This window comes from Kryptolebias marmoratus, linkage group LG2, assembly GCF_001649575.2.
Source record: "Kryptolebias marmoratus isolate JLee-2015 linkage group LG2, ASM164957v2, whole genome shotgun sequence".
NCBI lineage: Eukaryota > Metazoa > Chordata > Actinopteri > Cyprinodontiformes > Rivulidae > Kryptolebias > Kryptolebias marmoratus.
Genome location: NC_051431.1, coordinates 17,543,203 through 17,562,397, shown reverse-complemented (window position 1 = coordinate 17,562,397; position 19,195 = coordinate 17,543,203). Strand labels below are relative to the sequence as shown.

General features: G+C 37.7%; 1 protein-coding gene across 4 annotated transcripts in view; it reads right to left on the bottom strand.

The window, feature by feature from the left end:
- LOC108240492 (SPHK1 interactor, AKAP domain containing) overlaps positions 1–14,501 on the bottom strand; it is a 128,219-nt gene extending 113,718 nt beyond the window's left edge. For 2 of the 4 annotated variants that reach the window (XM_037973139.1, XM_037973144.1), the window contains exon 1: positions 14,411–14,501. The gene's annotated coding sequence lies outside the window, so the exon portion shown is untranslated. The remainder of the gene's footprint in view (positions 1–14,410) is intronic. The other 2 variants (XM_017424019.3, XM_017424022.3) reach the window with 1 other exon arrangement.
- Between the last annotated feature and the right edge of the window lie 4,694 nt (positions 14,502–19,195).

Here is a 19,195-nt window from a genome sequence, read left to right as displayed (position 1 = left end):
TGTTCACAATCTTTCCACAGAACCTTACTTCAGAAGCTCTGAACTATCCTTTCCATATACAACGAACAGCAAACAGCCAAAAAGATAGCAACATTAATTTTTTACCGAACGTTAATTTATTAATTAGTTCTTGATTCACTATTTATTTCAAAAAACAAAAAAGGGCAAAGTAATGAAGAAATCTGCCAGTGTTTAATAAAATATACAAAAACCTTGCAAGATAAAAAACAACACAAGCACAATTAATTACATTTTCTCTAATATTTCCTTAAACGGTGTTCAACACATCGCTTCTCTGAGAGCTAATATTTTAGGTCTGAAACATCGTTCAAAATAAATCTTGACTCTGAGAGTTTTTCTTCTGTGGATGTACGTACAGAACTGAATGATGATTATTTTACTGTGCACTAAGTTCTCATACAACACAGGAATACTGCAAAGAGGAACCTAATGACACCGAGTGGTAAAGCTGACTGCAGTCGAGTCACATCTTACGACCAACTAGGAACGTGAAAAAGAACAAAAAATAAAGCCTTAAAAAAATACAGCAGAGAGAAATTTGAAAAATATTTCATTTTCCACTCATTCACTGTTCAGGAACAGCGAAACAAGCTGAATACAGATGTGAGCCCATTTACAGAACAAACATCGCTCTGCAGTAAGTCCTTAGTGACCTGAGATAAAAAAATAAATAAATCTGGCAGCTATTAAACATTTATTCCTATAAATTTATTCTTCTGTTGTTCAACGATAAAGTAATAATTTGAAAATCCCTAAAAACACTGGATAAAAAAAACCCATCTAAGTGCACACACAGACCAAAGCTTATTATTATTTATTTTTAATTTTCCTATTGTGTCCTGTTGATCCAAACAAACAGCATTTAAATAACTATTAGGTTATAGTTTCTTACTTTTCTTGATAATAGCACAATCAGCAGCAACTATCCTAGGATTTATTTAAATCACACCACATTTCAAACTTCTCAATTGAATCTTAACTATAATGTTTTTAACAAAGACGTGATGTTTGATGCAACTAGATGTAAACACAAAAACTGCTTTGGTTCACAGCTGCTCTACCGATGAAGTCACATCATGATCGTGCTCGACTGTGAATCTGTGATTCACATCCCAGACATGGGCTGACTATAACTATTACATACTGGTAATAAACCACAGATCAGCATGATCGTCCCTGTAAATTATTGCAGCCAATTTTTAAACCTTTGTTTCAGGTCTCTCTCTACCACAGTACCATGGGTACAGCACCTGGATCATGCTGCCACAATCGGTCAATCGGTCTATCAATCTCCCATTTAGTTCCACCCAACTTTGCAAACAAAACTCTGAGATATTTAAAGTCAACTTTGCAGGATCGAAGCATTGTATCGTCATCCAGGCTGCAGACGAACCCAGAGCCTGGTGAAAGTTTCTGTTTAAAGCCAAGAGGACGACACTTCATGCAAATATTAAAGATTATATTCCAGTGACTGAACGGGAAAGCCCCTGCCCTCTGGATGTGCCAAGAACATGTGTTCAGAAAGCTTTCTTACAGAATTTACCATAACTGTTTTTGTTTAAAACCCAATTCAAATCTAGCAGGGACACGCACGTGCAGTCATTTCACTCTGACAATGAGGTTCCTCTGCAGACCAGAGAAAGTAAGTTTGAATAAAGATGAGATGACAATGTGAGCAATTCCTAGAGTCCACCTGTGGCTAAAAACCTTCAAAGATATGTGAGGCAAAAAACCTAAAAAAGAAACTGCAATTCAGAGTGGGCTTCGGGTTGTTACCTTTTCTAAAGCAACATGTTTGAAAGCAGACAGTCCACATTCAATAGTAAATTATAAATTTCATTCCTCGCGGCTGAAAAAAGGAGTAAAGCAAAGCTTGAACAACAATGTAATGCAGGAGAGAGACTGAGCCATAGAATATGAATAAAGTGTTTCATTTATCTGTGAGTGGGGGGAAAAAAAAGTCCCATTCATGCATAATCCAATAATCTAGGACTCTTCTGAGAGCCTCGCTGCAGTTTCTCTCTCACTGTCTTATGACAAACTGAGCTAATCACTGTGAGCAGAAAGGAGAAGCAGAGAACAGGGAGCTCAGTCCACAGCGTAAAAAGTGCCGTCCCGCTCTCCTCTACGACATTCAGTGGATTTAAACTGGGTTTGGTCCCCATTTCCTAAGGTTCATCTATTCTGCACTCTGTCAGCAATGCACCTATTTTTATTTTTACATATAGAAATCCACAGATAAGTGAGAATTATCTATAGGAGTCAGACTGACACAACTACGTCTGTTGCAAATATATTTAGGAATTAAAACTAGCCCTTTTTGTGGGAAAGCATATCACCTGCTGCCTTGCATTCCAAAGTTAAATACAGACATCTTGTGTGATTTATTAGTGCTTTGATGGGGATAGATGACAGTTAATATCCTACCAAATCTTTGCCCAATATGTGCAATATTGAATCTAGTTGACTCCAAACATTAATCAGTTTTAGATGTACATCCACTGCTTATTTTCTGAGAATTTCAGTCATGTCCATCCAGTGGTTTATGAGATGTTTTGCTAACAGACAGGCAGGGTTGATTTCTAAGAATTAACACCAAACCTGTAAACAAAGGTTTCATGCAATTTGATAGTGCTCAGAGTACATGTTGGGGATGACTCTCAGCTACTATCACGCCAAATTTAAGCTCAGTATCTTTAAAACCCACTAGGTTAGAGCCATTTTCATGTTTTCTGATGTCGATTAGCTTTAATAGATTCATTAGTACATCCAATTATCACTTTCTGAGAGTTTCATTAAAGTCCATCCACTGGCTCATGATATTTTGCTAACAGACAGGCAGATAAACAAACATGTGCACACAGACAAGGGCAGTTAAATGGTTGCCCTCCTTTCGCTGCAGCAGGCAGTGATTACTGAAAAAAAGCTGATTTTGACAGTGGCATTATCTCAAATTCCTGAAAAAAATTAGAGCAATGTACCAAATCATGACATTTAAGGCTTTTTTTTTAAATAAATTTCTAGCATACATCTAACAAAAATGTACATCTTTAAATGGTTGTGTAACCTGCATTAAAGCTGGCTTTCTGACCAACTGAGTTTGGACTCTCTGTAATTTCTCACAAAGGTTATATCTGAGTCAGATCTTCTGTTCGTGGCCAGTGCCCAAAATCAATGCTCGGCTCTCTGAACATGGATTTTTTTTTTTTTTAAGTGAATGTTGAATGTTTGTCACTTTTATCAGCACAGGCCCCTAAGTCTAATAAAACGCAGAGATTCAGGGGGAAGGTAATCGGCTGCTGGGTGATGAGCCAGGGGATCCGGGGGCTCCTTGGCTGGCTAAGATAAGGCTGCACTCATCCCAAAACACCCACTGCCAAGGTTCAGGCTCACGCACACCGGCTGCCATCTGAAAATGCATTTGTTTCCACACTGACGGGCCCTGCCAGCACACTAAATAATTATTTTCACAAAAACATTCCTTTCAACAAAGAATTAACACACACCCCGTTTCAGCACAGACAGAGAGAGAGAGGCCAGAAGGACAAAGGAGAGAAAAGAGAAAATATGGATTTAGACCCAAAACAATCTCCACAAACAAAAGCTTCCATCGGTCGCCTCACTGCTTGGTGAAATAGATGCCGGTGTTCGGTTCGTGTATGGTCTGATCTCTTTTGCCCACAGCTGCTATAAAATGTTTTATTGAAATGAACACTGTAGAGTTTAGGTGGTGACATTTCTTTTATAAATGGATTGCATTTACAGTATATAGCCCTTTTCTAATCTTATTGACTGCTCAGGAGATCAGCGGTAAGGTGAAAGTCCATTTATCTGACATCCTCAATACTCATTTTCCTTTTCTGGGTTGCAATTTCTTTGCACTTGTTGGACATTCGGTCAATCTATCTTAGCATCTTGGTGCACTAACTGAATAAAGACTTTGACTGGTAACATTTTTTTTTTCTTTCTGTCAACTGGTGGCACAGCTTTTTTAACCAGTTCGAACAGAAACCCAAAGTACCACACTTGTATCTCAAAAGTCACAAAATATCTGCATTTTAACTGGACCATATTAGTAAACAATTGTGTCGTACTAGTTAACAAGTGAAAAGCAAAAACTCTCATATGTTGACAAGTCAACACAAATCCTGTCTAGTAGTACAACTACTGACTGTTGAAGGAGTGCACTAATACACCTAATATGCTAATATTATTCACTAGCAAACACACTAGTCAGTAACTGAAAAAACGAGCTTATTAGGGTCTTAACTTTTACTTTAACAGTTAACTAGTAAACATTTTATCTGTCTTAGTTATCTAGTAAGGTCAGAATAGGCCTTAACTTGACAGATTATGAGTGTTTTAGACTTTACTGGGTTACTAGTTAAAATTTTACACTTGTCTGCTCATATAAAAGTCACTAGTATTACTTGTTGGTAGACTAAGTTTTAACCAGTTAACACACTGAGGTTTTTGACTCTCACTAGTTAAGGCTGCAACGTCATAATTACTCAAGCACCACAATAGTTTTATGTTTGGTTTGGATTTTGGTGGATCACCACCTAAATCTAATCACTTGTAGCATGTTTGACGTTTCCTGAAGATTTCATGAAGAAGACAAAAACAATTATGATAAATGCTCAAATAGCTTGCCAAAGACTTTAGTGTCCTACGTGAGGAAATTTCAACATGTGGGTTTAGGAATCCTAACACTCCCATTTGCAAACAACTACTTCTCCTCATTTTGTCGTATAGTCTAGTGGAGGCTGTTCTTGATAAAATATAATAATACGGTACTGCACACTAAAAGGCTTAATTTCTGCACAAAGTTACAGCGGTGGATTTTTCCCCTCCTCACATCAGCAGGAAGTACACTCAGTGTGTTTCACAGCTGAGTAGCTCCAGAAAACTCTGACCTTACAACTTCCTGACAACAAAATTAGAAGTCATCCAATTCAAAGTGATTTCTGCTACAATTTAAAATTCACTATTCACCCACCTTTCATGCAGTAATTGCCCATCTGTGTGAAGGCAGCAAAAAGGAGCCAGAGGATTGAATTCGCTCAGCTGAGACTGAGACTTTTTTTCTTTCGACTTTAAGGCAAATAACCAACGTACCTCAGAATAGACGGGGAAAGCTATCCAAAGGCAGACAGGTGTTTATGAAAACTTTTTATTTAAAAAAAGCTTTTGCAGTATTTTTACCTCTGTTTCGACAAATCTTATTCACTGAAAAATAAGCTTGTGTTGGTGTGCAGAAAGAAAAAACATTGTTTTATTTTTTTTCTGTACACAAAGCATTTACACACAGTAGAGGTCCGTGTGAAAAACTAACAGACCTTTTTTGACCGGACTCGGACAAATGTTTGACAATTTAGCATTCATTACAGCATACAACTACACATCACTGTTGTTAAAAGTCAGCTTTTGTCTCCAATCATTTGATCAATTGTCATTTTTGATTGTTTAGCACTAAAGTTCTTCTGACATATTCTTTCTCAATCTCTGCAGAGAGAAACAAGGCATTTATTTAAAACAAAATCTGGTAATACAAAATTAATTAAATAACATCTACAACTGATTGATTTTTGGAGTCAACCTGGCTCAAAATAGCCGCCACAGCTAATCAACCTAAAGTTAGTACCTTACTGAGCTGTGACTGCTGGCAGCGAGCAGGAAGTCTCTAAAATGTCTCAAAACATTTGCAAAGGATCTCAGTTTCTTCACGCGACTATTTTGACGGCAACAAACTGTTAACCTGCTTTCTCCTCTTTAACAAACTTAAAACAAGGACATGTCTTCTGCTCCTCTTCCTCCTCTTTGTACGTTTAACTCCTTGGACACTTTCTGTATCCTCTCTCTCTCTCTCATTCATTTCTCTCATAACTCCTCTGTAACCTCTTGCCTTTTAGCCTCCCCTCCTGTTTCCTCCGTCTCCTTTTCTTTGTCTCTGACACACTTTCAGACTTGTCGACACGTTCCTCATCACCTCCTGAGAGCTAGACCAAAGTCAAAAACAAACAAGGGGGAAACGGTCATGACCCCCCCACCCCCCACCCCCACACAGACAACACACACACCTACATTACGCAACAAATATGCTCAGAAGTAAAGAGTAAAATTTTGTGGCTCACAAGAACTAACCTAGCCTTTTGGGGGGTTTTTTATGTTTTTTTTATTATCATTTCCTTCCCTTTTATTCATTATTAATATTATTGTCTGTATGGAATCACATTTAGATTAGTTTCTTTTTTTTTTAAATCAGTCCAGTTACAAAGTTATTCACTTTCAGCCAAACAGCTCAAAGTCTGGACCTCAACAATGAGCAGAATGAAGTCTCTTTCAAAGTTTTATCAAATGTAAAGATAACTTTAGATCTTGGAAAACCTATTGGACATACAATCACTCCAATCAACTAAATGGTTTAAACTACCGGGTGCTGCGCTACAGCAGAGACTCAGACCAAAATAAAACCTAAGTTTCATCATTTCAAACAGCTCATAAATCTGTCCTTCTTAGATCAAATAAGTCTCCTAACTGAAGGTGTTCACCAGTGATGGAAAAGATAAATCTTTGTATTGTTACGAAGGTTTCTGGACGGCTGAGAGTGTTCCCATGGGCCCAGCAGGACAGTCGTTGGACATTAGTGAGCGAAGAACAGAAAGTATGAACCACAGGCTGAACAGAAGCTTAACAGTCAGATTATCCTGTCATACCTTTTGCAGTGAAAGTTGTATTTGATTGTAAACATTAAATCAGAAATTTCTGTAACATTAAACTAAGATGCTTCGAACATCTCTTCTTACTGAAGTTTCATCATAACACATCTGCCTCCTGTGGACTACTGTTTATTGCTTGGTTCAAATATTGTTGGTTATTTTGTTAAATTATTAAACTTGCACAAAAAAAGGGACATAAAATGATTTTTTTTTTTTTTTTTTACCAGACAAGTGAAGGCATCTTGCACACAGCTGCTGCTGCTGCTGCCAACTTGTCAGAGTAAAACATCTGCAGCACAGAGCTGATCTTCTTCTGGGGGGACTTTGGTCCCTTCTGACCATCTATCCAAGAGCTCAATGTACGGCTAAATGTTGACAAAATCCCAACAAAGTACTTGTGTTTAACCCATGTGTACAATAGCTCTGTAAGATGATTTTTAAACCCAGGGTTTCAGAGGAGTGTGGCAGACACACACGACCTAACTGCGGCTATTACTTTGAGATGTTTTGTCTTTTGTCTTAAACAGCTATTTAAGCATAATGTCAGGCCTGTGTCAACATCTGACAACATGAGACAAAACCTAAACGGATTCAGAGCGCCTTTTTTTGGAACAAGAGTGCCTTAATGTTTAGTTTATAAGAGCACAGAGCAGAAAGGAAATGAGGCAAACTGATGAAATGTGAACTCAAAACAAAAAAACAACAGAAGACACCTCCCTCAGATGCTGCTTTACCAGAATTGTTTAAATTTCAAACCACAAACACACAATCTGCACAAAGCAACAATAAATTCACATCATACATTTAAGGAATGCATCGTTGATTCTTCATTGGATTTTATTTACTTTTGTTTAGTAATTAGTGAAACTGTTAAAAACAAAATTGTTGGCAAACAGATTTTTTGCCATATGTGTGTATTTTTGATTTTATGCAGTGATTATTGTTTATGAAAGTGTTTACATGAGACGGCCCACAACACAATAACTGAGCTAGCAGTCTAAAAATGTTTCTCCAGTTTTAAATCCCTGGAAAGATTTCATTTAACACGACACAGCATCACTTGCAGGTATTATGTCCCTCCTGCTTCTTTGGGCTTCTTGGCAAACTTTGAATTCTTGTGACGGTCTCCTGAAGAAAACTTCCACAACAACCACACCATATGTTTCATCTGTCCTCTCAGGAGTTTTTTTTTTTCAGGGAAGTGAAAACACTTGAGCTCTGATCTAAAACTGATTAGAGGATGATGTTGAGAGTCAATTATTTATGTAAATGTTATTCAGAAATTTGAAAACTCAATTTGGAGAGAGATTTTCTTCTCTGTCAGACCACAGCACATCTGTGCAGATCCTGGGTTCTCTGTTTGTGCAAACTACTGTCAGTTCAATAGAGTTTAGCATTTGGTTCATGCCACAAATGGTTTGTTCTCATTCTGTCAGCTCCTTTAAGCAACGCAGATAATTACAGATGGAGTCGTTGTAGATGTGGAGCAGAAAGGATTTGAGTTTGTGAAAAAGTTTGTTGTTGAAAACATAATTTTGTCCCTTAATGCAATCCTAGCTGTCCAGTAAGCCATATTTATATTTTGTGATCCATGATGCTTACCAGTTACTGTTATTGTTACAATTTTGGTACTACTGTATATAAAGTAGAGCTACATCAAACACACGTGTCCTTGTTTCGATTCCTCACTTCGTAAAGCTCTGACATGTCAATTCCTGTTTTTAAAAGGAACTCAACATACATATTATATATATATATATATATATATAATATTTTATTTTTCTGTTTAGGTTGGTTTTTGTTTACTATGAGTTCATAATAAAATGTTTACAGTAGAAACAAGAGTATCAACAATGGTACATAACGTGCCATTGGTAGGCACTATCTAGGGACCCAAGGGTTTCACATTTCTATGTTACTCAGATGTGAAGCTGGAACATAGACAAGGTTTCCACAAAGGGGTCACCTGTGACCTTGACCTTTGACCCTGTGATCTTGAACTCAATAGTGACCATCCTTGACCCATGAGGTATCCAGCTGTGCCGTTTGACCTTGATATATTAAAGGGTTATCAGTTTAGACATTGGACAAGAAACTGTCCACAGATGGACAGACAGATGGATGATGCCATACCAAAAAAAATTCTAAGTTTCCTCATAAAACAATACCTGGTTATGGAGGTTTTTCTGTCATCTGAAATTTATGATCATGAAAAATGATTCTTTAAATAATCAGATAAAAGTGTTTATCTCTTGTCTCATTGAAAGGCAGATGATCATGTAATTGCCCGTGTGTGTGTGTGCACATCTGAGTGAGTGCAAGTGGCTGCTTTTCTGCCTCTCTGTTAGCAAAATATCCCATAGATTTTAGATAGATTTTAATGAAACTCTCAGGAAGTAATCACTGGCGGTACATCTATAACTGATTAACTTTCAGAGTCAGTCCAACCTAAGATAGTCGCCACAACTGATCGACCTCAGCAAACACAAAAATGGCTACAACTCTGTCATTTTTGCACATAATGAACTAAAATTTGATATGGTGGTAGCTAAGAGTCATCCCCAACACAGACTATAAGATCTCTTAATATCACATTAGATCATGCATAATGGTATTTACACATTTTGTCCAAAACAGCTATTCCTCTGTCATATTTCATCATAAGATGATCTTAGAAAAAAAAACTTTGGCATGAAAAGTGGTGGGCGATATGCAGATCTTCAAGGAATGCTAGGCCTTTCATTTAGTTGGGTCAGATTTTGACTAGTGTTTAGAAAATTCTTGATCGTTTTCTCAGTTGTAGATGTGCTGCTGGGTTTTGGATGATTCAATTACAGCCAAACTTAAGCTGAGATACATATTTGTGGGTTATGGCCAAACAGAACTACTCTGCTTTTATTGGTCCAAATGACACTGCTCTAAAAGTGTTGTGAATGCAACTTTTTAGGAGTTGTGCTGCCTTGTTCTTTTCAGAGGAAGGATAATTACTTTTGGCAGCCTTTTAAAATGACTCACACTTGGTCACTCCTTTCCATAGTGTACTGTTTTGAGCTGCCATTTGTTTGTAAAAAAAAGGGCATTACAGTCCTTTTAAGATTGACAGGCAGCAATATTTGACTTTTAAATTTTTTAAAACTTTAAAAAGCACTTAAAAAACATGACAGTCTATCTGGAGAGCACTTCAAATGATGCGCCTCTAAATGCAGTGCAGAAGCAGAAAAGTCAAATTTTGTCTTTACTGTCCATCAAGCACTAAAACAAAAGATTCCAGGCGTTTAAGTTAGTGATCATCACAGGATTAAATCTCACAATAGACAACATCGTCTGACCTCCATTTTATGTTTTCTGAAGACAAGCTACTGAATTTCTGATAAGCCAAAGCATAAAATCATTGATAATTAGAACATGAAAATGCAAATCTACATATATATTACTGGTCAAAACTCTATCGTAACAAGGGACAGACCCGTTTCCTGACGGACCAATTAATCAGACGATATTGGCCATGATTAGAAAATCCGCAATCAAGCATGCCTGTTCATACCTAACAGATTACTAAGTAGGAAAATGAAAATGCAGCAGCAGCTGCTACAACCAGCTTTCTGTTACCCACAGTTTAGTTTTTTTTAAGTGAAAAGGCTCTTCTGTAGATTATCTTTAGGTGTACAAGTTTTCCTAAAGGTTGTTAAATATGTGTTCAGCTAAATTAAGCAATTATTGTTATATTTTGTTAAAAGAAAGAAATACATGTGGACCAAAAAAATAGTGCTGTATCTCAGCCATCAGCTGCCCTGATTCCTAAAGATTGCCTGTTGGTCGACCTCTAATTATGACTCACGATGTCAACACTACCAGAATTTCAATAGACCACACACACACACACACACAGATAAGATACTCATGGGTACTTGTATAGTACTGGTCAAATATATGCTCACATCATGAGAATGGACAGGAAATGATCCGAGCCGTGGCCCTTGTAGCCATCCTGTAAAGTCTATAAATAAACACTTGTGAATGGAGGCTCATTTGTGCTCATTGATTGTGACACTTTCTGCTTGGAAGCCTGAATAATTTAAAAGCCGCATTCCCACTTCTGTGTGTGTGTGTGCGAGGATAAAGGGGTGTGAGGGATAGAGAGGGTCAAATACAAGAAACCGGGAGAGAAATCACACAAGAGCATCTGTGGGTTTTAGTGACATAAACACAGTGAGGACAAAGCAGGGCAGAGATGAAAAGACTCCTCAGTTGTTTTGCTCTGTTGTAATTACACTCTATTGTTCAGAATGTTGCAGCAAAGAGATGAACAAAAATTGGCCAGAGATGTTGGACTCTTGACATGCAGTTGTTTCCCCACTAATATTAACTCTTTGTTGGTGAGATATGCGAGAAATAATAGAAATAATAACCCATCCAGCAGCTTGGTGTTCTGCTTCAGCATTAAACTTCCTATGAGGATAAAAAGGACAACTAGCCTTTGGAACAAGTAGGAAGTGTCAGAGTTGTGTTTCTGTGATGCTTCGGCTGTTTAAAGACAAAGAAAAGCAGTGGCATTTTCTCTGTGTGTGAGTTTGAGCACTGATACTGAACGAGACAGTGTTGTGACCCAGTGTTGGTAAAAGTTACTGAGTAATATTATTTCACTGGGCATTAGGTTTGTAGATATGTGTTTCAGGAGCACTGCTAACACGAATGTTACTTTAAATGGTCTCAAAAAACATTTTCTCCCCGGAATCGGCTGTGAAACATTATGTCTGTGTCTTCAGATGGCTGCATGTTAGTTAATAACCAATCACAGCTGTTTAGCATAACAAGTCACAGCAGATTGCAGCGTCCCCTCCTACTCATCCAATCAACCGACAGCCTGGGTAAAAACCTCAAACAAGTTGGAGCCAAAGAAAAACTAGAGGTAGGCATTTTATAGCAAAAAAATATTCAAAACCCTGTTATTTTTCAAACCTTACATGCGACTTTAAGAGGTGAGCACATGTTATGGCAGTAAAGGCTGTGGCTGTAGTTTCTGTGACAATGGCAGAACCAGACAGGATCACTTTGAGTAAGAGCGTTCAAAGCCTACATTCATGACGCCAACATTAAGGAAGTAACAGAAGTCAAAACTGCAACTGAAACAGCTCAATTGGGTTTTCTGGCTTACAGATGATGAAAAAAAGGAGTTGGATATGAAACTGTTAGTGGAAATCTTAGTATTTTGTAATAGAAGTGGAAACCATGGTTCTGAGTAAACCAAAGTATATTTGAGCTTTTATTTCCATCTGTAGTGTCCAGTTTTAAATGCCACAGTGCTTCTGTGCTGGTGGGCACACTGAAGTCCTGGGAGGCATTAAATTAGGCAATCGTTGATTCATCACAGCAACAATAATGGCAACCTTGAGTTCAGAGGGATTCATCAAGTGAAGGCAAAGCACAAACATATTGCTGCTGTTCATCAAAAATTTTGCTTCCTTTTCTTGGGTTTTTGAAATATTTTTCCCACACATTGAGTCTTCAACAAAAAGTCCAAATGTTTAATAAATTTGCACACTTTAAAATTATAACTTTTTTCTTTACCCTGAAAAAGATATTTCTTTTCTTTATGTAACCTCTTTTTCTGCCTCCCTTTTTTATTTTAGAAATAAAACAGACTGGATTATTTAAGCAAAAAGGACCTGCAGAAGATCATTATTTTTTTACCTTCATTTTAAAAAGCTAATATGCTGTTTTTGCAGTGAAACAGCGTGCAAAAAGACAGTATCAGCAATCCGTCTTCTGAATCCAAGGGAGTGAGCTAAACCGCCTCTCACTAATCCATTTAGCTCAGGCTTAATTCCTCCTTGTGCTAAACACGAACAGCAGCCATCAACCCAAAGAAACACTCAATCCACTCTCTGTTTAAGTCGTGCATCTGTTTGACATCCTGCTTATAGTAAAAACACGCTGTGATCTAATTTTATGTGTGACAACGGCATGCAGCACTGCTTTCGATGTGTCTCTGCCTAATCCATCAATCATCTGATGCTTCTATTTTCATTCTATTTGAGCGGAAATCCCCAGACTTTCTTCACTTCAGCTACCTCTTCAATTCATCCAGGGCAACTTCGGGGTTCTGCAGCAGGTACTAGATCTGTACCAAGGTGAGAGATGTCCAAAACACCTCCCTGAAAGACATCCAGGTGGCTTCTATACCAGATGCCCAAACCACCTCGGATGGCTCCTTTTGACAAGGTGGAACAGAAACTACTTTTAACTCACTGAAGAAAGCTCGTTTCAGCCGTTTGTTTGTTGTTGTGCTTTAACTACTGATGGCATGTTGGACTTTGAGTACTTCCAAAATAAATAAAATTAAAACTTGTGTTGCCTGAAAGTGGTATTTGAATTGTACCAAAGCTTCTGCTACTTTTAGCTGTTCAAGATGTATGACCCAAAAGTCCCTAAGTTTTTGTTTTGGGTTGAACTGTGGCAGAAAACAAAGGGAGCACAAATCACTCAGAGGTCCAGCTTCCTGTTAAAGTCAAAACTAATAACAAATGGATACAATCATACAATCACCAAGTCTTACTATTTCCTGTTTATTTATACTTCTTCTGGCTTTACATGAAAAAAAAAAATCTAAAACGCAATATTTGTGCAAAATAGTTTCTGGAATGTATGTTTCTGAGCTAAACCAACCATCATTTCCTGTATTATGTCAAATAATTTAGTATTTTTTTAGCTATTAGGGATTGTGTGTCATGCTGACCATGTCTGCATTTATCAGAGTCAATAGTTAAAGAGTTTTCCCCATCACTCACTTCTGCTCTCCTTTTTTAATAATCTCTTCAGCACCAAACTGGTTCTTTGCAACACTTAACATCAGCTGTTTCAGGTCTTTTTTTGTACAACTAATAATTGGAGACAGCCTGGATAAAACCAACTGGAAGGATTTCACACAAAAATTAACTTTTCTATTCGTAGAAAAGTTTTCACTAAATACATTTCTGAGTAAAGGCTGATTTAAGGAACACTCAGCTTCAATGTCAAGAATTTGAAGACCATGTACATTTACTTCAACAATGTGCATTGATTTTACATTTCACATACAGTCTACTCCAATTGAGCGTAAAAAAAAGAGTAAAACAGTTTGAATATTTGTGGACCTAAATGTGATGGTTATTATTACTGGATGTTTGACCTACAGACACCTAATACCTAAGAATCCCTCTGGTTTTACAACATCACAAGCAACAGCAGCTCATCTTTCAATCCCAGTAATCCCTGACAAACATATTACCAGTCATTAATTATTTTTGGCTGGAGCAAGAATTAACAAACCACCAGCAGTTTGTGTTGATACGTGTTAAGATGGGCTGTATGTTAAGCAAATCATGTGGAACATTAAATTTTGGGGTATTGTAGCCCGAGGGGAAAAAATGTGCAATAGGGATGTTTATAAGCTGACTATATTTGTGTTTGCATGAATATTCTACCAATAACAAGTGATTGCAACGTTGTTCCGAAGGACCTTTAATAAAAAGGCCTATAGATGGATACCCACATATATATATATATATATATATATATATCCTCAAGAATCTAAAAGGCATCCACCCACCTCATTCAGACTATTGTTGTATTCATAGTGAAAAGGATCCAACAGCTACAGTTATTATGAAGAGTTGGCCAAAAGCACTCACCACACTCATGAGGGTCAATCAGGTCGCCCTTTGTGGAGAAGTTAGACTGCCTCTTTGGAAAAACTGGCACTTTTCAAACCCAGTTCCTGCTCACTCGCTGCATCTGTTGCGACAGCCTCTCACGGAGGCTCAGCGTAGATAGTGTTTGGTTTGTGTAGTGTGTTTGTGTGTGCGCATGTCTTTGTGTGCCTAATCCCTGCTGAGCAGAGCGGGTGCTAGGCAGCAAATGCTCACTGGAGTGTTGCACGGACAAAACATGGGTTAAACAGGGACTCATTGTGTGGTGGGGACCTGCTTTTCTTGGTGTCTCATTGGGGGTCTTGATTGTTAGTTTTGTGATGTCTAACAAACCTCTTAAATAGTTTGACGTCATTATGCTTCACGTATGGAAAGGCTTTCACTTCTAAACTCATAAAACATCAGTAGTTCATATCTCTAATATATATAAACGTATTAACACAATATCACCATTCAGTGTGTGTACAGGTGCAGGTGTAAATATGCAAATACATATTCACACTGAAATTTTCCCTATATTCAAACTCCTTGGAGTGTGAAATGAGGGCTGACTTCAGCCAGGTTTATCTGGTCTATATGAGCTGTTATTTATAGTTCAATATTTTTATTTACAAATAGTTTTTCACTCTCTATCTGTACTATTTCAGAGCACAGTAACAAAAAAAAGATTCAGTGGACATGGATGGTAAAGCAGGAACGATGGGTTAAAGATAAGTTTGAGTGTGTGCAAAAATGCATTTTATTGAAATTATTAATGTGATGTCAAGAGATTCAAGGAGTACCTCATATTCAAATTCATACAGTTTCTGGTTCTGTGCAAACCATGAATTCATCTGAAGGAGAAGACTTTTAGAGATTCAGCTTGAATGGGTCTGCTCTCCAATCAGACCAAAACTCAGATGATGAGTCATGTGTGTACCAAAAACAGCAGCTAGCAGATGTTGGCAAGAGGTGTTGGCAGGATTTGCACGCTCGTGGCTTTTTTGATGGTGCAAACAGCATGCTTTGTTAGCTTGTATTGTCAGACACTCTGTTAGTGGGTTGCTTTCCAAATTTACACCATATGTCACAGTTTAGTTTTGATGTTTTGTTAAAAATCTTGTTTTCTTTGAATTATGAGTTTGGGTATCATGGGTAATTAGTCACGTTCTTGTTTTTGCTTGCTCCATACCATTGCCACTTTGTTCTCTGTAGTCCTTGTTTCCAGCACCATACAAACCACCTGTAGTCTGTTAGTAAGCAGCACACCTGTTGTCATTCAGTTACCACCTCTGCCAAAATCTAATCTCCCTGGTTTTCCTCGGCTCTTTATCAGATCCTCCTGTTAGTTCCTGCTATTGAAGGTAATTGTGTTTTTTTGTTTGTTTGTTTTCCAGAAATCTGGCTTACTTGGCTCATTTCGCCAAAAAGAGTCAGCTCTTTCAGCTTTTAAAAGATTCTTCACTTACTTGTGAGGGACCGCTAGGAAGGTTTTGTGAGTTCCTGTTAATCCAGTTCTTGTCAATCTTACATTGTTTTTGGATACCTGCTTGTAGAATTATTCATTAGTGTTTGAGTTTCAATCCATATCCACAGGTTCCTTTCTTACCTAGGTTTGGGTCCTTTAACAACCCCTTGTCACTAAACATAACAAAATCCAACAAACAGACACATTTTGTGCAAATATTTTAGTTTGTTAGTTTGTGTTTAGTTTAGTATTTGGATATTACAGCAAGGTTATAAGTTGCAATATTTATGAGGTATTTCTTCAAATGTGAGATTTTTTGAAATTGCTTGTCTCGGGGGGGGAAAAAAGTAAAATTAGCCTTTCAAATGACAAACTTTCCTTAAATCCAGGAAAGGTCCCTGATGAGATATAGACATAAGAAAACCGTGTTAGAACAGAACGGCTCTTTCAGATTTGGTGCAGTACATGGATGTAAATCCTTGGTGGATCCAGGGAAAATCAGAGAATAATTTGAAGAAACTGTACTCTTAAGCAATATAACAAACAGCAAGCAAATTCATCTTTTATTTAGGTAAAACAATGCATCAGAGCGGTGGTTATGAGTAGATGTTGTTACTTTTTTCAACACTACAATATTGGCCTAGAGGTGAAAGCTGCCATCTTTAAGTTAGAAGACAAGGGTTCAAATCCTGAACGCACGCACCCATTTTCTTTCATCATCCGTTTTATTTTTCTGCTTCTAGCATACATAATTTGCTTCAAATAAGTATCATTTTTATGCAGAGTGAAAACATTGAACATCTTTATGAATACTGTGGTTTCGCTAAATTTAAGTTTTTTTTTACGTTTCCATGCAGCAGTTAAAGTCAGCTCGTGCCCCATTCTCCTTGTGGTCGGGATGTAGATGTTTCCTTTTTGACTTTATTATTGTGTATGGATGCATGTCAGATGCTTAGTCACATGTTCGTATATTTCTTATGATTTTATGTTTTTATAAAACAGAATAAGTGTTGTAAGTCACTCAGAAGTAGAACCAAGCACCATAATGAATTGAAAGAAATTGCGCAGATGGAGAAATAATCCAAAAAGTTGGAAAAACAATATGGAGAAATATGTTTGTCATTTTTTAACTCGTCTACCTGATTACAACGGTAATTAATGTTTAATATTCTTTCCATTTTACAACAGTATATTTGACTTTATCTTAAGCATTCCCCCAAAAAATTGTTCTTAATAAATCTCTCTGCTTACTGTCTCCCCCAATAATGAAATGGGATTTTCGCCCTTGGTGCAGTAATGCCCTGCTAAGCACAAATTGCCACCATGAGGTCAGATGGATTAAAGAGGTACTGCTACAACACAGCTCAGCCAGGGAAAAGGGGAAGTAACATTAACTGGCACTCCTCTGCAGGACGTCACGCATCCCAAGCGAGAATCATATTCCTAGAACAACATACCCGACGTCACTTCCCTTTTTCCCTGGCTGAGCTGGGTCGTAACAGGTACATCTAAACAAAGTGGTACCAGAGCTCCTTGAATGTTGTATACATTTGTTTTGTTCTATCAATAAAAAGTACATCTGCAGCAGTGCAGTTTTCTCTGGCACAAAGCTTTGACTATTAATATTTAGGTCTTCAGCCTACTTGTTGTAGATAACTGTGCATTCATTTTTTCCACTTCAAGCCACTCCTAATGACCTCATGTTCATGCACACACATGCACAAACAACACGCGGTTTAAGTAGATTAGTGAGCAGCATAATGAGCCCTTAACAGAACAAGTCCTTGACACAGAGGCCAGGTAAAGAGGACAAGTGCAAACATGGACTAGAATCCCATATTTCCTTAGCTGACGGTCACAAACAGATGAACAGATAGCTGGGGGAATAAAACAAGATAAAAATATGCTACACAAATACCTCTCTCAAATATGTTTGAGTCTTAAAAAAATAGGAATGGACTGCATTTATACAGCATTTTTCAGTCTTTCTGATCCCTCAAAGTGCTTTTACAAGTCACCTTTCACCCATTCACACACACTCTCACATACCAATCCTGAATCAGGCCCTACCTGGGCTTTAGTGTCTTGCCCATTAATACTTTGATATGTGGTGGGGGAAGTCAGGATCAAACCGCCAACCTTCTGATTAGCAGACAACCACTGCTCATTTATCTTATTTAGATGATCTTAGCTCATGTTTTACATTCGTTTAGTTGTAAAATAGTTGAGCTTTTTATATTGTTGTGTGTGTTTTTGTCATGACTCTGTATTTTTGTGTTTTAAAGCACTTTGAACCGTCTTGTTGCTGAAAACTGCTAAATAAATAAATTTGACTTGACTAAGCCTCGGCTGCCCAAAAGTCAAACGGGATGATGAAAATGTGTTCAACGAAAACACTCTTTTTTTCTTTCTTTTTTTTTTGGCATAGGCTCTCATGTTGACAACTGTTATACTTTCACTCACATTTTTAAATATTCCAAATTCCCAAAGCAAAATCACTTTTTCTTTTTCAATTTTCCAATGTTTGATGTTTAATTCAAATTTCTAGACAAACACCGCGTGATTCGTGACATTTTGCCATTCATATTTCCCCACAGAGCTAAAGTCTAAACCTATTTTAGTTCATGTTGAATCAGAGACCTTCACTGCAGAGCAGGTTTTTAGACATAAGAAGGTCACTTCAGGTTAACCTCGGCCGTTCAGGCTCATGAAGGTGGCTCACTTTCTACCTGGAGATATGCCATAAAAGCTTATGTGGTTCACCTAACCTGCTACGGTTCAGTGTGTTTTGGGGTGAATGGATCAGTATATGTAAAATCACTGCCTGCTGACCATCAGCCTGTCTATTGTGGGTGGACTGGAAGGCACAGAATATGTTTGTGCAGGGTTTTATTTCATGAACAACTTCCGGTGCTAAACCGGAGCCAGAGCTCACTTAGCACCAGCTCTCTGTTTCCACCACCGTTAGCTCTGCCTCTAGGACCAAAAAATCCATGCCAACTCTTTGCAGGGCTTTTATCAGGAGCTGGAGGTGGGCTGCAGTTTGTGTGTGCGCTTTTTATTTTTTGTTTTAATCAGCAATCACACAGGTGTGGGTCAGGGCATTGCACAGAGCTGCCTTCACAATGACTGTTTTCAACTCAATGAATTCATAAAAATGTTTGAAGCACCATTTATAATCATGTTTTTGCTCTTAATATCGCCAGCTGAAAGACATTTAATGTGATGTAATGACGTGGATTTGATTTGGCTCCTTGGCTGTAGAAACCCAAACAGGTTCTTCGCTACATTTATAAAGAACCAGTTAAGAACCAGCTAGA